Source organism: Lolium perenne, chromosome 2, assembly GCF_019359855.2.
Source record: "Lolium perenne isolate Kyuss_39 chromosome 2, Kyuss_2.0, whole genome shotgun sequence".
NCBI classification, from domain to species: domain Eukaryota; kingdom Viridiplantae; phylum Streptophyta; class Magnoliopsida; order Poales; family Poaceae; genus Lolium; species Lolium perenne.
The window spans coordinates 278,849,518-278,858,515 of NC_067245.2; the positions used below are offsets into that span (position 1 = coordinate 278,849,518).

The following is an 8,998-nucleotide window of genomic DNA, read 5'->3' on the forward strand; positions in this document are numbered from 1 at the left end:
GCTAATTAAGGAGACATGCCTAACGAAGAGGAAAGAAAACGCCTAGTAACCCCCACGGCCAATGAATAAGCAGTTATCGCATGCAGAATTGCAAAGTATGGCATGCATTGGTGGAGACCAAATTTTCGCCTCCAAAATATCGAGTTTCTTTCTCCCCCGCGCGCTTTCCTTCTTCGTCGCGCGAATTGCTGACGAAAATTTCGCCTCAAATCCTCCCGCCGATGATCCCCGCTACGAAATTGAAATTCCAACAGAAATTAGAGGCGCGATTTCTGCTCCTTTTATACCTACGGAGATTGGCAGTCGAGCAGACGGCGCCCAACCTCTCTCCTCCTCGTTCCAATGGCGCCAGGAGATGATCGCCGGCCTCCTCCTCCTCTTGGCCTGCGTGGTCTTTCACGAGTGGCCTTCCAACCCAGATCGCCGGCGCCAGGAGGACTTCCACCTCTAGGTCTGACAGGACGCGGACCGGTGCCCTCCTTCTCCATTGGCACGGCTGCCTTCGAGCCGGTGGCAGCGGGTCCATCCAACATCCCACGGCGCCGCGTCGGACTTTCCCGTCCATCTCGCCCTCCGGCACCTAATGAGGCCGGTTCGTCTAACTGGGCGGCGTTCATCGGCGGCGGGAGTGGCAGTGCGAGCAACGCACGATCTTCTTTCGTGGGGTTTTAGTCTGGCTAATGGCAGCGGCGGGATCTCCTTTGGCGGTGGCGGCGGGATATCGTTTGGCGGCGGCGGCAGCGAGTCCCTGGGAAACACGTTCAGTACGGGCGTCGGTGGCAATCAGCGACAAGGTATTTGCTGTTTTTTCTGAATGATCATGTCGTGAAGTAGATCACCAAGTTTCGGATGTCCTTCTGTTTCTGTTATTTGCCCATGCTGATCTGATATTGTTTTGAACTTCTTTCTGTAAGTTAATGAACTTCTATTTGTAAGCTAATGAACTTCTCTCCTTAAGCTACTCAACTTGTTTCTGTAACATCTATTTATTTCTGTAGTTGTAAGAATTTAGGCAGACGATCATCAAGAATTTTTTGCTTTGCTTGTCACATGCAGCACAATCTGTAATCATGTACTCGTGTAATCATGTAATCATGCACAATCTGTAAGCATGTACTCGTATAATCATGTAATCAAGCATTTTTTGCAAAGTTGTTTTCTTAGTTCATCATCAAGCATTATTTTTGTAGTTTCAATCTGTAATCATGTACTCGTGTTGTAAGGAACTACAATCGGTGTTGGTGGACACAACGGGCAGATCATGATGAATGGAGAGAACACCACAGGTTCGGCCTTGTGAACATATAAAGCAATCAGCGAGAAGGAAACTATAAACTTATGTTTCATATGCTTCATTTATCTGTTATTACAAGGTATTGGTGGAAATGATGGTACAATTGGCTATAGAGGGGAGGGATACAACCCAAATTTTGCTCATGCCGATGAATACCCTCCAAGTCAAGAGCAAGTGCACACCCAAAAAGAACCAATCGATTTGAGTAAGCAATTTTCCCATCATTCTTATTTAACTTCGATTTGAGGACGTGTGTATTTCTTCTCTAATTATTTGTGCAATGCATTCAGATGCTATGTCAAACAAGGAGACCAGACAGCAGTACAATACAAATGACAAGAGACACATATATGCTGAGATCGTAGCCCGTAATGGAACTGGTAGTAGGTTGAAGCATGGGGTGTCAAAAGCCGTTGCAATAGCTTGTGAGTGTCCTAGGAGAGTAGTGCAAAGGGTATGGCAGGAAGCTAAAAAAGGTGGCGGCATTACAGGGGTTAAAAACAATAGGAAGCTCAAATCAGGAAGGAAGAAGATAAATTTGGACTTAGATGCATTGGAGGCCATCCCACCTAGAGAGAGAACAACATTACAACAAGTTGCTGGACATTTGAACCTCTCTACAACCACTGTTTGGCGTAGGTGAGACTAATAATTTTGACTTGATGTAAAATTTGTTGATGTCAACATTCTTTTATTTATATGTACATGTCAATGATAGGTTGAAGACGAAGGAAATTCGACGAATAACAAGTGAGTTGAAGCCCACCTTGACGGATGCAAACCAGAGAGCTCGTCTGGAGTATGCGCTTATGCATCTTGAGCGATGTAGCATAACAGCTCTAGGTGGTATTAATCCCACATTTAGGGCTGATATGGACGTCGTTCATATCGATGAAAAATGGTTTTACCGTACGCGCAAGACACAGAACATGTACTTGAGTCATAGAGAGGAAGCACCACATCGAGAGTGTAAACATAAAAATCACATTCAAAAAATTATGTTCTTGTCCGCAATGGCTAGACCTCGTTATGATGCACAAGGCAATTGCGTGTTTGATGGCAAGATTGGGGTATGGGCTTACACAGAGTGGGTGCAAGCTCAAAAGAAGAGTCACAATAGGTTGGTACTTCTTTGTACATGCTTATGAAGTTCTTTGAAGTGAATTGCTTATGAACTATGTGCATATTATGATGTACTTTCTCCTATGTTTGACCATATTTGTTTGTACATCCGTAGGTTGAGGGGGGCATGGGAGCTGAAGCCCGCAGATAAAGTGGACAGAGAGAAAAGTAGAGAATATTTAGTGAAATATGTCCTGCCAGCTATAAAGGAGAAGTGGCCGGAGAGTGATAGATGGAGTACCATCTATGTGCAGCAGGACAATGCTAAAACACATATAAAGCCAGATGATCCAGTTTTTTTGCAAGAGGCTGCTAGAGGTGGTTGGGATATTAGGATGATATACCAACCACCTAATTCTCCAGACACAAACATTTTAGATCTTGGATGGTTTGCCTCAATTCAAGCAATGTTCCACAGAAAGATGCCGAAGACCCTACCCGAGATTGTCGAAAAGGTATTCCATCTATCACACTTATTCTAATTCCTACATACTAAGATTGTCATACAAACACATGAACTAATCATGCTTACATAATAAGATTTTCTCATGTGTCATAGGTTAATCAATCCCTAGCTGAGTATCCCCATCAAAAGCTTAACAGGATCTGGTTGACTCATCAATCATGCTTGAGAGAAATCATCAAGCATAAGGGGTCTATCCACTATGAGGTTCCTCACTTGAAGAAAAAAGCACTAGAGAGAAAAGGGCTTCTCCCGGTTCGTTTGACAATGGATAGAGAGTATGTTGAGCAGGCAATTCAACACTTGAACTCAAGATGAATTGTAATGGAAATTGGGCACTTGAACTCAACATGACTTGTAATGGCAATTGAGCTGAACTTCTCTGTTAATTGCTTCTGAACTTCTCTGTTAATGGTTATGAACTTCTCTGTACATGCTGCTGAACTTCTTATGCAATGTTATATTACATGTTAATTGCTTATGAACTTCTCTGTTAATGGTTATGAACTTCTCTGTACATGTTGATGAACTTCTCTGTTTCTTCCTCAGCATGAACACAATCCATTGCGACAGTACATAAAGGGCAAATAAATTCATTCCATATGATCAACATGAACATAATCCATTGCGACAGTACATAAAAGGCAAATAAATTCATTCCATAGTTCACATCCAAGATCAGGTGATGTCTTTCTCTTCCCCAACTTGAACCCTAATTGAACTCGGTTTCAGGCACGAATTCATTGTCTTCTTCGGCAAGTGCAGTGGTGTTGCGACCGCAACGGGAGCACACACCGTCTTCACCTACTCCGATAGTAGTTGAGCAATCCTTGCACCAGTAGTCGTCATAGAGGAGTGGATTTGCACACATCTCACAAGGTAGCACGTCCATAGGAACCGGCATAGAGCAAGCAAGGCAACGGAATATCGAAGAATCGCCACGGACACCACACTTACGGCACATTGGAGGGAACATGCATGCATCACATGAAGATTGGAACGTCGCCCTCCGTCGCATTGCGAGATTACTTGTGCGGATGTACCGTGCCCTCGCCGATATCCTTGAATGACCAGCTGAGAGATTAGTTGCAGCATCTATTTTCTGAAACAGATCTTCAATGGTTGTGTAGACCCTCTGGAATTCGTCCTCCAATTCTTCCACTTGGCCTTCTGTCAGCTCCACCTCGTCATCAGAAGCCTCCACCTCGCCGTCGACGCCATCAGAAGGGTCCACCTCGCCGTCGACGCCATCAAACTCACCGTGGAGGCCATCCACCTTGCCGTGCTCGCCCGACACCTTGCCCTCCTCGTCCTCCGCCTTGCAGTGCACCTCCTCAACATCTCTTGGCTTCTCCATGTTGGCTTCTTGCTCGTTGGCTCAAAGAAGAGGAACGAATGGCTCATCCCTTTATACATGAACGGAAGAGGACACGGTGGAAAAAAGAGCCCAACAGTTTGCATGCAACTCATCCCTTTTCACACCTCCACAAATCTCTACTACGTTCCCACTTGCATGCACACAACGGAAGGAGAAAGGAAACAGAGAATTAATCGTTAGTAATTAATGCAGGCGCCTCAATTCTGAAAAAAATGGGAACTGGAGGTGCGCCCTCTTTTAAAAAATGGAGGGAGTATTAAGGATATGTTTGCAGCAAATCCTGTAAACGAGCCCTATATATGGCACCTATGGTATATAGACATGTTCAGTATGCTTCGATTGAAGTTTTTGGTATATGTAAATGCTTCACTTTCTACGCCTATGAGCATCACATGCATCTATGAATGCTACTTGTGAGAATATCCCTAGACGCTCTGTGATTTATTCCTATATCTTCTTTAGACCTTCAGTGTATTCGTGCCAATGGTACCGTAGAGGTTTCACTTTCTACACAACAAACTAAAACCAACTCGTGTGCCACACTAAACAGGCCATGCAATAATGCCATGCACGCGGCACGGCGAAGTACACATCTGCATCTAGTACGATAAATCCTAGTAAAATATTAGCGACAATCCAAGGAAGAGGAAATTCCTAGGAAGGCGCGGAGAAGCTAAAGTTGGTGACTAGAGAAGCATCACTACGGGAACCGGTCAAGGTGTCGAGAGCCATCTCGCCGTCGGCACAATATGGCCTCGACACAAGCCCATTTGCCATCATCTTGTGCCAAAGGCAAAGCCGTCGGCATAGAACTAACGGCCGTTTAGCAATTTTCGCTGGAATTATTAAGACAAAAATTAATTTAATCTCTCACATGGATCATTTTAACTCTAACTGCACTTAATCTTTGGTTAAATTACACTCATAGTCAAACTTTTCAATTTGGTCACCCATCCTCTAGCCCTAGCACTCTTAACATCTTCATTCCTTCCAGTTGAGCTTTCATGAAAGAAAACGAAACATCATAGATAATACTACCATATCCAATTGAATGGATCGTAGCGAACAAGAGGGGGGGTGAATGGACACTACGTCAAGTTTTAGTCTTTTTCAATTTTAGCGGTGCGGAAGGTAAAGGTGAATCCTTTAATGGTGTCGGTGTTCCTACAATGATCCTAGGACAAGTGCAACAAGCAAGATAGTAAGAGTAAGGAGCGGGACAACCGGATGGCGTGGAGACGAGGCGAGGTTTGTTTCCCGCAGTTTCTCTCACAAAAGAGAGTACATCTGCGTTGAGGAGGTGCTAGCCTCACACAAGAGGCTAGGCGGCCACACCACGAAGGAAGGCCTCACCTTCTTCCTCGAGAGAGCTCCACAAAGGGGCTCCTTCTTCTCCACTATGACACCGGTCGAGGCGGTGATTCCTTCATAAGGTTGGGGCGAGCTCCACACCACACGGAGGCTCCCAACAACCTATGGAGCTAGCACAACACCAAGCTAGCCTCCATAGGTGCACTTTCTCCAAGATCCCACCATAGGAACCCTAACACCAAGATCCACTAAGGAGTAGCAAGTATTGGTGAAATCTCTCTTGGTAGAACTATATATCGGGGTCTCCTCCACCACTCCTCAAAATTTGGGCAAGATTGGTTGGATGGTTGGGGAGATCCTCAAGGTTTAAACTCAGCAACAATGGAGGAGAGAGAGAGAGGAGAGGTAAAAATGAGTTGGGGAAGAAGGGCCGTTTAAATAGGCCCTCCCAAATCCAACCGTTATGTCCAGTTTTTGCCTAAGCAGTACTACCGCTTTGGGTAAGCGGTACTACCTCTCTGAGTTCGAAATCCCACAGATCTTGTCCACATGGACATAGAGCGGTACTACCGCTCGTGGTACCGCTCGAGGTACCGCAATGGGATCCAAACCTTACTGGACTCAAAGCGGTACCACAGCGGTACCGAAGCGGTACTGTCGTAACTAGTTACGGTACTTGAGCGGTACCATGGGCGGTACTACCGCTTGCAAGCGGTACTACCGCTCCAGGTACCGCAGAGGTACCGTAGCTTGTACTGTGGGTCAAAATGAGCGCAGAACTTCAGAGCGGTACTTGGGGCGGTACCAGTAGGGGTAGCGGTACTACCGCTACTGGTACCGGTAGTACCGGCCTGACAAAAACTGTTTTTCTCCCCTTTTTCTCTCCAACCATGTCACCTCGCGATACACACACAAAATAGAAAACCTATAAACTATGCTTCAGTCCTCTGATCTTGACGTCTCCAGCGAGGTCACCGTGCACTTGCAAATCTAACAATGATACTCAAAGCACACGGTGAGAATCTTCAAGTGTTGTCATCAAACACACAAAACCCGGGGTTTAGACTTTGCTCTTTCAATATCCCCCTTTTTGGTGTTTGATGACAACACAAGACTTTGCAAAGGCATATGATATTATGATGAGATATATAGATTTGCAAGAGCTCGACGAAGCTCCCCCTAAACATGTGCATATTTTGAATATGTATTTTAATACAAATGCACATGTCTTAGAGACATAACTCCCCTTAGATTTTGCAAACCAAGCACATATGCAACAAGTATACTTGACATGTTCAAATAGCATATGCACAATATGGAGGCAACACAAGATCATGCAAGGAGATTTGGGTGAAGTTATTATACCATAGCCTTGAGAATACCCAAACTCACCGTAAGATGCCTCCATAGAGTTGATGTAGCCACAAGAAAAGATAAGCAACGAGGACCAAAATGCTACAAACAACGAAAGTCCCCATCCGAATAGGAACTTCTCCCCCTTTGGCATCGGAACACCAAAAAGGAGGGTAAGGAAACTATAAGGATGGAGAAAGAGAACATGCAACCAAGCTTGCAAAAACCAAAAGGGAAAACAAACTTGAATGAGGTTCTCTAAAAACATGACGAAAAAGATAGCAAAGAAGAAGAACAAAAGGAAAGTCACAAAGAAACACGAAGAACCGAAAAACTCCTCAAGGAGGAGGTTGGTGGCCGAAGCCACCGTGTAAGAGTGTAGTAGTGTGAGGTCGCGTAGATGTATCTAGGACTCACGACTACAACTCAACATGAAGCTCATTATTCACTTGATTGACAAATAGCATATGTTTTGGATTTATTTATGCATTATGGGGGGAGGGATAGCTCAATAAGTTTAAACCGCACTCCCCCCTATGTTCATGTGTACCTTTCATCTAGATATATAGTTTAGAAGTGGTATGTGCGCACGACGGTCAAGCAAAGTTCGATGGATCAATGATATTTAGCTCATGCCTCAACTCAATGAAATGCTTCTCATCCAAGGGCTTCGTGAAGATGTCCTCCAATTTCTCCTTGGTACCAATGAAGGATAGTACAATATCTCCGCGAGCAATGTGATCCCGAATGAAGTGGTTCCTTATCTCAATGTGCTTCGTCTTGCCATGAAGAACCGGATTGTAGGCGATCTTGATTGCACTCTCATTGTCACACAAAAGAGGCACCTTGCTATACTCGAGTCCATAATCCCGCAAGGTTTGCCTCATCCACAAGATTTGAGCACAACTACTTGCCGCGGCAACATACTCGGCTTCCGCGGTGGAGACGGAGACATAATTTTGCTTATTCGAGGACCAACACACCAAGGATCTTCCAAGAAAGTGACAAGCTCCTGATGTAGACTTCCTATCAACCTTGTCGCCCGCCCAATCGGAGTCGGTGAAACCAACCAAAGAAAAGTCCGTGTCCCTTGGGTACCATAGTCCGAAGTGTGGGGTATCAACTAAATATCGAAAGATACTTTTGACCACCACAATGTGGCTTTCCTTCAAGCTTGCTTGAAACCGTGCACACATACCGAGAGGCACAAAGGTAAAGAAGTGAACCTATCATCGAACGGTAGAGCTTGGGATCCACCGCCTTGCCGGTCTCGTCAAGGGAGAGTTGACACTTGAGATGCATCGGGGTTCCAATGCCTTTGGCGTCCTTCATATCGGAGCGCTTGAGCATGTCTTGGAGGTACTTTGCTTGATTGATGAAGGTGCCTTGTCGCATTTGCTTGATCTCGAACCCAAGGAAGTACTTGAGTTCACCCATCATTGACATTTCAAACCTATTTGTCATCAACATAGCAAACTCATCATTGAATTTTGTGTTAGTCGAGCCAAATATGATGTCATCTACATAGAGTTGGCATACGAAAAGCTCCCCATGGACTTTCTTAGTAAAAAGAGTGGGATCGATTTTCCACACTTCGAAACCACAGTCTACAAGCAACTCCTTTAGATGCTCATACCAAGCTCTAGGAGCTTGTTTGAGTCCATATAGGGACTTTTTGAGCTTGAAGACATGGTCCGGGAAATGGGGGTCCTCGAATCCCGGGGGTTGCTTCACATATACCTCCTCGTGTAAAGGACCATTAAGAAAAGCACTCTTGACATCCATTTGTTGCAAATTGAAGCCATGATGAGAGGCAAGGGCCAAAAGGATACGGATGGACTCAAGCCTTGCAACGGGTGCAAAGGTTTCACCAAAATCCACGCCTTCAACTTGAGAATAGCCTTGTGCCACCAATCTTGCTTTGTTGCGGATGACGATGCCATGTTCATCTTGCTTGTTCTTGAAGACCCATTTGGTGCCGATAACACTGCGGCAATGATCGGGTCGCTTCATGAGAGTCCACACATCATTCCTCTTGAAGTTGTTGAGTTCCTCTTTCATTGCAATTAACCAATCG

The 8,998-nt window shown here is 45.0% G+C and overlaps 1 pseudogene; it reads left to right on the forward strand.

Annotated features, from left to right (window-relative positions):
• Positions 1-342: 342 nt before the first annotated feature.
• LOC139835815 (uncharacterized) lies at positions 343-3,154 on the forward strand (annotated as a pseudogene).
• Positions 3,155-8,998: the final 5,844 nt, after the last annotated feature.